This window comes from Lipophrys pholis (assembly GCF_963383615.2).
Source record: "Lipophrys pholis genome assembly, chromosome: 5".
Classification (NCBI taxonomy): domain Eukaryota; kingdom Metazoa; phylum Chordata; class Actinopteri; order Blenniiformes; family Blenniidae; genus Lipophrys; species Lipophrys pholis.
Genome location: NC_137628.1, coordinates 29,960,378 through 29,972,484, shown reverse-complemented (window position 1 = coordinate 29,972,484; position 12,107 = coordinate 29,960,378). Strand labels below are relative to the sequence as shown.

The following is a 12,107-nucleotide window of genomic DNA, read 5'->3' as shown; positions in this document are numbered from 1 at the left end:
AGTCTGCTCCAGGACGTGACGCCGCATCTGGGACGGAGACGAAGGGATTGAAACTGTAGAAAGACACTGGACACGTTTAAAGCTCCGTTCTTTAAATGAATAGGAATCTATTGTAGTTTAGTTCTGTTTGAAACTACATCTATCCATGTATCTAGATATAAATGTACGGTGTTGGAAGAACTGGTCCTCGCCCAATTGGAAGGTTGCAAGTTCGATACTCCATCTGTCCGTATGTCAAAGTGTCCTTGAACAAGACACTGAACCCCAAAATCCTCCACACGAGCTAAAACGATTTTTTTCTCCCCGTCGGTCTTGAAGTTTCCCGTCCACACGGTGTCAGTGCAGGAAATGTCTGCGTCCACACAGCGCCATGAAAACAACTCAAAACCATGAAGGGCAAATACAAGGCGGGATTATCGGGTCGAGAGGCGGGGCCATGACATCTTCGTTAAATGCAAATGTGCATCTTATCCCTCCGCAAATCAACGGCGAGAAGGAGTCAGTGAATCCGTGGAGATCGACGCTGTGCAGTCGGGCGGTGGGACAGAAGATCTGCTCAGTAAGATGCATGTGGGTTTGGAGAAATCGCACACAGACGAGCTCCGCGGGAAACTTTAAACTGGTTTTGTTGTTCAGTCCTCCAGTGAGCTTTTCCCAATTTTATGCAAAGCGTCACTCAGCTGAGATCCACTCTGCTCAGCAGGGCTTGAACCTGAAACTAACTAACGTGACACTTTCAAGAGAAAAAGCCTAGTTGCAGTTTTGGCACTTTGCCTAAACAACAACAGTACTGAGTCTGTTGGGTGAACCTTTAGTGGACCATCTTCTGGACCTCATGGGGAGACGGGTTTCTCACATACAGCAGATACAGCAGGGGACAAAGCCAGACGGTTTAAAGACGAGTGCTCTGCACTAATGTGGTGGAATTACTCAAAACGCAACATCAACTAGCCTGGCGTGCTACTTACAGCGTTGTCAGTGTTTATGGCGTTTCCGTGTGAACCGTCAATCTTCTCCAAAAGTCTGAAGGGGAAATTATGAATTCTTTTTGGGGGAGAATATTAATCACTGGCACTTCCCAACTCCATCAGTTCAACAGGAATGATTCAGACGTCTTTGCAGAAGATTGAGTTAAATGGATTAGGGGTGGAGATGCTGATCTTTAAAACGGCTTGCAGTGCATCAGAAGTGAAGGAGTGTAACTAGCTACACTCGTGTGGAGGGAACAGGGAGGAGTGCAAGTTGAGTTACTGATGACAAGACAAGGTTGTTGTTTTCATGATGTGTCCGTTTCATTATCTGAATGATTCAACAGAAGACGGACCGTGGCAGGCCGTCGTCTGCAGACCTGCACTGCGTCTCAACAAGGACACTTTAACACTTGAACTGCTGAACCTGAGGCTGGAGAAAATACTGCTGTAATACCAGACAAATACCAGACACTAATATCACCTTAGTTTTCCAGCACTCATCCAACAGCAGCTCTTTTCGATCTGAATTCTTTGGGTGATTTTTAGCTCGAGCTGCTTTGACGTCAGTCCCTGAATTAGACTTTCATCTTTTCTTACTTGACTGATTTCAAGGAAAATTCTTTGTTGTACTTTCAACTTTACAAAAGGCGGCTTTACAGGAGTCTGAGGAGTCAAAAAGAAAGAAAAATCCATGTCCTGCTTTTTTCTTTCTTAAGTTGATTTCCTGTATCTCCAGGCTTCTTCATTCTATATTATCAGACCATTATGTATAATGCAGCGTTTTGCAGCGGTTCTTCATCAATATTTTGAGCACAAACAAGCTGAAAAGTCGGAGCAGGAAAGAAAAATCTGAGTTCTTCAGCTGGGCCACTTGCCATTTCTGACATTTGAGAGTTTGCCTGTTCCGGGAAATCGTGTTTCTTCTAACAGCCCAAAGAGGTGAATTACTCTTTATGAAGTTAACTGATGTCTGTCTGAAATAGACGGAAATGAGATTCTGATGCTTCTTCATGTAGACTTGATGTATAAACGAGCAACTGACCACGATTCTTTCATAAATAGTTTCACTGTTTGATTGTGAATGGCCAAATACTAAAGTATAAAACAAGGAAGAACTTTCATCAGACAATAACTGACAGGTGGAAAACTGTCTATGCTCAGTTGAGATGAATAACGTATTTTACCTTTAAATTCCTGGATCAATCCAATCACACAGAGAATGATGAGACTCGTTAAAGGATTACACCGGCATCTGGTAATCCACTTCCCTTTGTGCTGTAATTTCTAAATGGAGCATTAGAAGCTCAGCCACATGGTTCAGGTTCACTTGTTTAACTGGCAAACATGTCAAAGTCCTGAAGCTGGCGGGAATCCTGTGGTCAAGTGTTTGTACTGGTATGATGGAGCTGTGACAAGATTACAACAGGATTAAATGAAAAAAGTACTTAACAATGAAAAAATTATCTCTTACCAGTATCAATTAGTCCAAGTAATATTTACTGGAATGAATGTAGAATGAAACTTCCACATGTGAATATTATCTATTTTACATTTTGTTCCTTAATTAAAAAAAAGTTTTATCATCATGTTGTTTTGCTAATCTCATTGTCTCTGTGCCTTCTCAGCCTATTTAAGGTTTTAAAAGTGTAATCTTAATATGTGACTGAATGAAAGGGACAAATACACAGCATTAAAATTAAATATATATATATATATATATATATATATATATATATAGTTAAAATAATTACCACTATCCTCTTTTGCGAGTAGTTACTCCAAGAAGTAACTTCAGCATTTTTTTTTTGAGAAAAACCCTCCAAAAAATAAAATAACCTTAACATTGAGACTAAATTTACAATAGACATTGTCGTTCCATGATGACAGATGGTCTCATTTAATCGTCCCCCCCCAAAAAAACATTCATCTAAATAATGTCAACGTGACAAAAACACTACATCTAAATATAAACCAGACACACACACACACACACACACACACACACACACACACACACCTTAAGCCCTCCGCAGCTAAACTTGGCGAGGACCAGAACGGCACCATGCTGGGATAACAGGCCCTGATATGAGGACGACCGTCGTCCTCGACTGTAACGGAGGAATTCAAGCCGTCAGCAAGCCGAGCTGCACCGACGTCTCCTGACCCGACGAGTCCTGCAGCTTCAAATAGCAGCCGGACCAGGCCTGAGGGCGAGTCACCACCAGCACCACCACGGAGCCAGGAAAGTGCAGTAGTGTGAGTGAAAATGCTGAAAACATCACTTTAAAGCAAACATACTTTGAAATACCTGCGTTATTTACAGCCTAATTAAACCTATTCTTCCCTATGAGTGGTATTAATACTCTGTGGCGTAAACAAGGAAATAAAAAACATTCCTCAGTGATTTTGGTCCATATTGTAATGAAGAGTATTCGAGACACTGAAGGGGAAAAAATATATATATATTTTATTTTTAAATACAAAGTGGAAACGTCTGTCCATCCCTCATCATTCATCTGTGGATGCCAAAAAAATCACATTAAATCGCTTAATTCTGACTACACAGGGTTGCTTACTGCTTCTGGACGTCTGATTTTACACAGGATTTCCTAGTTTGATAATAATACCTTTTAGAAGCACCTCAGGATCAGTGCCTTTGTCCTTCGTACTCGACGAACGAGTGTGACGGAGAGCTGCAGGTGGCGCTGTCTCTGCAAAGTCTAATACTGATGACAAGTGACTGACAGAAGCTTCCATCAGAATAGAAGTTTTCCATTGTGAAAAAAAAGAAAACATTTTTGACTTTTTCTTAAGTGCATGAGTTTTGTTTGTTTTTCTTCCATAATATTGAGACAATAACTTTTAAGAGTTGCTGCAGATTAGTTGACGCTCAATAAAATATGTCCCACACCATCAGCAGCAGTGGGAACCATTACAACGTAGGTCTTACTGAATGGAACAGACGAGGGGGAAAGAAAAGTGTAAAAACAAAGACAAAACTTAAAAACTGGAGTTGAAGTGTTTTATATTCAGAAGCATCCGAGTTGTGGAGACTCTTCACGTCCTCAGAAGACACCCTAACCTTGGACCGAGCAGTGCAAAGCAAAAAGCCTGGCACCACTTTCTTTAACTTTCTTTACAAGAAGACTTAAATCATATAAAGCGTCTGGCCAAAAGCAGTTTCTAAGTCTACCGCTGACCAAAGACACGTCATTTCTTCAAGGCTGTCCTCAAAAGAGCTCACAATCGCTCTGCATGGACCTGCTGTGTCCTCCAGAAGGCAATGACAGACCGACACTTTTCATTTCAGTCGACACGTTGAGGGTTTTTTCTTCCTCCTGTATTAAACTCCATAATGAGACTTGAAGAAAAGGGGCTTGTATCTAACAGGTGTTTAAAAAGCTCAAGCAGGTGCTGAAAGAGGTTTTCCTACCTCTCTGAGGACCGTTAGACTGAAGCCATCTCGCCAACTAGAACAAAAACAAACACAGTTTTAGTTTCCACGTCCACGTCCTCGAGCAGAAATACAACAGTTCGATGTTGATGCATTTGGTTTGGGCCACTATGGACCAGCTTCAGTCAGAGTCAGTGCGTCGCCAACACAAACTCATTTAAGTAGGATATATATGTTGAATACAGCCTTCTTCATCGGCTCTTTCGGCCTTTTCAGAGAAGCTCTCCAGTGATATTTGAGTCTAAAATCTTTTTAAAAAATGAAATTTTGCCCAGAGTTCTGACTCAGCAATTTTATTGATTTAAGTCAAAACTATTCAGAAAATTTCTTGGAATTTTTGCTTTATTCTTGGAATTCTATTTCTTGGGATACTGATCCTTTTCTATTATTTTAATTGTTCTTACTGAACGCATAGAAAGAAAAGTGGGACATGGGCGGCGGACAAAATGACCCGAAAGACCAATGAAAATTAAATCAATTTTAAATTAGTTTCTTTTTTCTTTTCAGCCCAGAACAAAATGGTCTCTGGCCACAAGCGGTGGGACTCTAGTGATGGAGGAAAACGATGTTTTAAACTAAACTAAATTATCCCCAGAATGATTAACTGGTTCCCTTTTATATCCTGGCTGCCCATGCACCACTATTTTATGTGTATTTAATGTATATTTCGGTACCTGGGTCCATTTTCTATGGCATGAGATATGGAACCCCCCATATAAATATATATAATCTTTATTGCAGACACAGGTCCGAATAAAACAGGAACATACAAGTACATAAGTAGAAAGTATAAAAATAAATAAAGATAATGAAAGATACAACACACTAAACTGCATATATATTTTTTAATTTAAGAGTTAAATTTTTTTTAATTGAATTAATTATTATATTTCCCTCATTGATCCATTTTTCACATGATAGCTATTTTTATTTCGTCTTCATATGCACCAGTATTTTTTTAAATTTTCGTTAAAATTGACGAAAACCTATTAAAACCATGATGTGGCATTTTACCAAATAATTGTAAAACCTTCATAAACACCTAAAAGCACAACTGTCCTACCCCAGAAAAATACCGGATCTTCTTCATGTGCTGACGCCTGGAAGCATCTCTCAGCTTGGTAACTGTACATACTTCAAATACTGGAAAAACAAAAACCTCACCAAAAAGCATGAACCTGAAATCTTTTATATTTCCCCCTTCAGGTTTCTCTCAGTATCGAGGCTCAGCAAACGTTTCCCTTCTCTCTCATGAACCAGGAAGTTTTTATTCTCTGCCGCCTCTACGGTAAACGCAGCGGAACCACGACCTTCTCTGGACGTGGCTTTCTTACTACGAATACGTGTGTGTGTGTGTGTGTGTGTGTGTGTGTGTGTGTGTGTGTGTGTGTGTGTGTGTGTGTGTGTGTGTTTGAGCCTCGACGCGTGTGTTCTGGGATGCAGCGGTCAGCAGTTTCCACTGTGGAGAGAAAGCCGATGTAGCTGGTAGCGTACTGGTGTTTGACGACACGCCTGCAGGGACTCTGTCTGCCCTTGATAGTCGTCACTGTCATCTGCACAAACACCAACTGTGTCAACAGCAGGGAGCGCCGCGCCGCGCCGCACAGCGCCGCGCCGCACAGCACCGCGCCGTCCATAATTCTGTTGTTGTGGACGAGGCTGAGCTGAATTCCATTATAATGATGTGTTAGAGGAAAATTTGGGACCGGCCCAAAACAACACGAACATTGTTTTAAATAAAAGAACAGGTAAAAAAATTTTTAAAAAAATTCCGTTCAGCCTTCATAACCATGAGCATTAGCACTGGATTAGTGCAGGTAATTAGAGCAGCTACACACAGTTGCTTTGAACCACAGGAATCCAGAGTTAGGAATAAACTACCTGTGTCTTCGTCGTTCACTTGTTCCTGCACTTCATCACAGCTTCTCTTTTTCCTGCTCTCCATTAAGGATGGAAAAAAGTTCCCCCACCTTTGGTGAAGTGTTCGGCCCAGAGAGGCAGGAGGAGGTGGGAACACAAACCATACTAACTACAGCTTACAGAAACTGTACACTCCGGTTGGCATTAAGAAATGTGAAAACACCATGACATTGACGTCCATTCCTCTGGAAAAAACAGGGCGTGTCGCACATTAACAGTCCAACTGTAGAAATACAGTATTTCACATATAACCGCATTTTGTAAGCAGAAGGTCCGGCTGAGTGATTAGTAATTTCACGCACACGGGGAACCTCAGCAGAGCTGCATGTCAGGTCACTGAACCTGGAAAAACTAAACCAAGAGCAGCTTGTTAAATGACTGAACTGCTGGTTTTGGTTTACTGGTCAGTCTTTTATTGCTTCGTCTCCATTGCAAGACGGGGGAGAGTCACAGCTCATTATGACACCATTTTAAAGTGTCTCTCCGGAAAGACATTCAAGATGTCCTACTAACAATATAAGGTACAACATATTGAATCAACCATTGAAGACAGAAATCTATAAGAGGTCTAAGTTGTGGAGCCGTGGGCACAATGGTGAGCTGATTCTGGACCCGATGATGAGTGTGTTCCTATCAGGAACTGTACAGTACGACAACTGAAAGTACAGAAACATCCCCAGAGGGCACAGCAGCTGTGGAAACAGAGACACATCTGTCCAGGTTGGCTGGCTGAGTAGGAATCGAAACCACTTTTCTAAATCAGGTCGGAATGTTATTCATATTAGTGGAGGTGGAGAAATGAATTTTCCTTCAGTTTTCAGGTGTGGAAAGACAAAGAAGTGAGGAAGGCGTCGACAGAAAGTCTGTTTTCTCTCAGAACTCAGTCACATGTCATGTGTTTTATTGTTAAAGGGCTCATATTGCAAAAACTTCACTTCCTAAAGGTTCTCCAGCAGTACTAATCGTCCTCATACCTGGACTGACGTCCCAGAAGTGAAGACAGTCTGTCCTCTCTGTCCCTGGCTTGTTTCAGGTTTTAAAAAGTGTGTTGCTCCAAGCAGCCAATCAGAGATCAAACCCTATATAGTGTCATCGGGGGTTTAGCCAATCACCATCGAGGTAGGCCCTCCCTTTGACTCCTCAGGAAAATCAAGGAGAAGCTCGAAACCTTGAATAGAAGGTTTCGAGAGATGAACAGGAGGATGACTCCTTCAATACAACAAACTTTAGGAAAGCAGCAGCTCAGATCCAACAGAGGCTCCCAGCGCTGAACTTCACTCATCAGAGGATAAATACTCTTTGGGTTTCTTCTCAGCTCTTTAAGCTCACGTTGCTTTTATGCACTTTGTCAGCAACAACTCGAATAATGTTTGTCTTTGTTTCTTCTGGTTCCTCCCACTTGTAGTAGTTTACTTTGTTTACACAGTAATATTTCATTTTGTGGAGAAAGTGGAGCAACCAGAATACACTTTACTTCAAGTCATCAACAAACCCCGGCACCGCACTCAAACGTCTCATCATTTTTCTTTCTTTGGGCGAAATGCAGAGCGACAAGAAGAAAAACAGCACAGTTACATAACGGCCTTTTCTGCTGACCGCCGTGGTGACCCTCTGGGGATGTGACACAGCGTGGCCTCATTACCAGAAATCCACACTCATTTTATGTGTGTTTTTCTTTTTTTAGATTAATTAGTGAGTAGACGTCAACAATATAACACCTCCAGGCTCCAACTCCCTTAAACCCTAAAGACTGTTTTATTAAATGAATACAAGGCCGAGGGGCAATACTTTGTTTGCTGTCTTGTTAGTTTTGTCACAGTTACACAACGATCCCAAACACTCATTAATCTGATTGTGTCAGACGAGTTTAGAAAGCTGCGATGGACACAGTGGAGCTGCACTCATGAGGGGAGACAGGTGAGCCGTGGCCTTAAATTGTTGGGACAATAAGTGAGAGACAGCAGAATAAAGTAAAGCAAAAATCCTTCCAGCAGGTGAAATTCTGAAATGATTTCGTTGCGACTAACCAGCCATGTGTCTGTGACCTTCTGAGAACAGACAGTCTGTCAGGACTCATTTCACAGCAGATGGTTTCACCAAATGTTACTCGGGTGTGAAAATCAGCCCAGTTATTGTAGCGACGACACAAAGACGGTCGTCTGCTCATCAAGCTCACAGCTCCGGAGGGAATCACTGCAAGACCTGGACACCCATCGTTATATATGCATCATTATGTGTCAAAAGACAATTAGTGAGTCCCCTACCATTGAATGGAAAATGTATTTATTATGGAAAATAGTTGAGTTTATTTCACTGATTACCAAAAAAAAATGAAACAAATTTAAAAGAATTGCACCGTTTAGCTTTGACTGTGACTGTTAACCACTCTGACAAAATACCCCCCTGCCCCCGCCTCCCCGCCCCCGCCCCCTCTCTCAAATCATCCATACACTGCAATTTTATACAACTAAAGACTCTAATACAATCTAGTCTAAATACGCAGAATGGACAAGTATTGAGTTTACTTTTACTTTTCACTTTTGTTTGTTTTCCTTTCAAATGCGTAGCAAACTGAGTGAATACCACTGATGACCTGTGGGGGCAGTGTTACACAGAAGGAGCAAAGAAGACAAGAACAAAACTTTGAAGACAATAGAAATAATGATTCCTTCAAGGACTGTATATTTGTGAGTGCATACAAACAACTCAAGGGTATTTTCTCAACTGGAGGTTGGGACGAAGAAGCTTCAGATGATTCGTGTGAAAAGTTTTTAAATGTCTGCAAGTATAAAACATACGGAAATAAATTACCCAAAGACCAAATTTGAAATAGTACTCGGGACACAAACACTTATTTTAAGCAGTTTTGAAGCCGTTTCATTGATTTCCCGCATGACACCAACACCCTGCACTGCCCTCTACTGGATGTAATGCATAACTACCACGCGACGCGTCGTGACGCACGACAACCTTTGAAATAAATGTAGAAATGTTTTTGGTCGGAGGAAGGCGGAAGAATGTACAACGTCCATTTCATTGAAGCACAAAGCAGCAACATCTAATGTACAACATCTAATGTACAACATCTAAGGTGACTTCTGCAGTTCCTCACCGGTCGATCTGTACAGGCCTTTCTGAGGCATCGTCCTGACGGCTGTATTATCAGGACGGACGGGCTCAGCCAGAGTAGACATGACACAACCGTCCTGGATAACTACCACTTGAAACACTACAGTTTTGTTTTGATTATAACAAGTTTAGAAGGTATTACCTTCCAGCAGACGGATGATGCTCTTGGTCAGAGGTCAGATTCATCCACAAAGATAAACATCTGAAGTTTTTACAGTTAATAAGGACGATGAGGGTCTTTAGGGGGATACATGGACAAATTTACATTCAACCTGAAAAAATGTGCGACCATCAACCCACACTATCATCTTTTACTTCTAACTGTCTCGTCATTCTGCTCATAAAACACATTTTTCTCCCCAACCGATATGTGGATATAAGACCGATGACATGACTTCACTGAAACACGGTATTTGCAATATCGCAGGGCCTCACTGTGTTTGTGTGACTTCTCACCCAGAACCTATCAGTAACCGTCCTGGAAGGACGGAACAAAAGACGGGTCCTTCAGCAGGGACTTCCTCTGCCGGGGTAAAGGAAACACTGCCTCCTCGTACTTCCATCCTGCGACAACAGTCCCTGATATGTGACGTGAGTTCACTCACATCTGGCGGGGGTGGGGTGGGGGGGATCTCTCCTCGACTCCCACCAGATACATCCTCTATGGAAACTCTGTGTGTGTGTGTGTGTGTGTGTGTGTGTGTGTGTGTGTGTGTGTGTGTGTGTGTGTGTGTGTGTGTGTGTGTGTGTGTGTGTGTGTGTGTGTCTATCAGAGAGGAACTGATTATGTCCTTCGATTGCTTTAAAGTTGAAAAGGAAAAAAAAGACAGTGTATTTTGATTCTAAAACTAAAATACTCAGCGTGTGATACAAATAAACAGTTTTAAACCTTCAAGGAAAAAAAGAATCTAAGAAGTGAACGCTGCGTCGTCTTTGCACGATTCATTTAGGAGGTTAACGAACACATCGACGTCTCTCAGAGCTCAACCCTCCTCCCTTGTTGCCAACAGAATACACAGGAAGTGAAGCAACGCCGCGTCTTAAGTAACAGAAAGTGGTGACACGTTGGGATGAGGGGGTGTGGCAGCATGCTCCACCTGCTATATGTGGCTGTTTCCTGTATTTCTGCTGGGCCTCGCCGTGTTTCTGCAGTGACCGAGAACTTCCTCCGGAAGGACTGAAAGTCAAAGTTCAACAGATTGAAAGTCTACAATAATTACATTCACATACAGATTCAACCCCCTTTAATGGTGTGTGATGGCAAAAATAACATTAAAACTGGATTTTAGTGTTCCCTGAGGGTTTTGGTGGCGTTCTTTGGGAGTTCTTTAACACAACAATGGTGCTGCGAGTCTCTAAAAAAGACATTTTATCAAAACTACTTTCAAGTTACAACATTTCCAAGGCACACCGATCTACATCTCCGCGGATGTTTACAACGCAGTGTTCTCCACCCACAAAAACACAGCGCCAACTAGAGGCCTGGCAGGCACACCGAAGCGTCTTCTGGCAAAAATCATCAAAATAAAACACAAAAGAACCAAGGCAGTGGTTCTTGTGTAAACGGGGCAGACAACACCAGCAGAATATGAATAATAAAATAAAGCTTGCAAAAAAGTATTTTGCATGAATTTATCATTTCACAGTATTTGGCACCTGAAGGCCTTGTTAAAAACATCATAACGCTAAAATCCTCCAATTCTTCAATAAAAAGATTAAGCTTGTTCAAGTTGTTGAAAACAAGTGAAATCTTCAAGAAATCCAGAAGTATTTGGAATAGCCAGTATTTAAAAGTAGCCGATTTGCTTTTTACTCCTCCACTGAACTAAAACGAGTCACAGGTTCACTTTAACTCGGACATGAAGTCACACCAGGTTTCATCACGTGTGGTCGATTCCACTATACTTTCAGGATTTAAAAGCTTTTTAATAAACAAGTGCATCTCGGAAAACAGAACAGGAACATGTGATGAGCTTTCTTTTCTTTAAAGTTCAAACAAATTTTTTTTTAAACTCCAAATAGTAGAATTACACATTAATAACACCACTGGAGTAAAGTTACTCTTTAAAATCCCTCAGTCTGATATTTAACGTTCAGCTGAAATGGAAGCAGCTCCTTTTGGCACAGCAGGCAGCAATGTCACTTTTGATTTCACGTTGCAGTAAATCGTGTCACAACTGACCTGCAGCCTGTAACCAAGGGCAGTGTGACTGTGCGTGAGCCTGCAGGAGGAATAAACAAACCCAGGTTGGATTATCACCATGGCGAGCCTACAGAACTCCAGTCGCCAACATGCAGCTCAAGTCCTCTGCTCTTACCTTTAAATACAAAACATCCCAGGCCTGGTGTGTTTAATAAAGACACACTGACTCACTGTGTGTCATGAAAACATCACATTCATGTCACACAACAACAACAGTCCCACCTCAAAACAACTGACTCATAACAACAACAGATTGCTGACACAGCAAACAAGGATGAGCAACAGCGAGTAAAGAAGCTGATCCAGAAATAGACAAGACAACAGTGTACAGAATAACAAACAAGACAACAGTGTACAGAATAACAAACAAGACAACAGCATACAGAATAACAAACAAGACAACAGCGTACAGAATAACAAACAAGACAAC

General features: G+C 41.6%; 1 protein-coding gene across 4 annotated transcripts in view; it reads right to left on the bottom strand.

Moving 5' to 3' along the window:
• The window catches only part of add3a (adducin 3 (gamma) a), a 96,742-nt gene that overhangs the window by 76,799 nt on the left and 7,836 nt on the right, over positions 1-12,107 (bottom strand). For 2 of the 4 annotated variants that reach the window (XM_080463517.1, XM_080463520.1), the window contains exon 1: positions 4,405-4,441. The exons of 1 other annotated variant lie outside the window; for it this stretch is intronic. The gene's annotated coding sequence lies outside the window, so the exon portion shown is untranslated. Of the gene's footprint in view, positions 1-4,404; positions 4,442-12,107 lie in introns of those variants that run through there. One more of the 4 variants, XM_080463515.1, reaches the window with a different exon arrangement.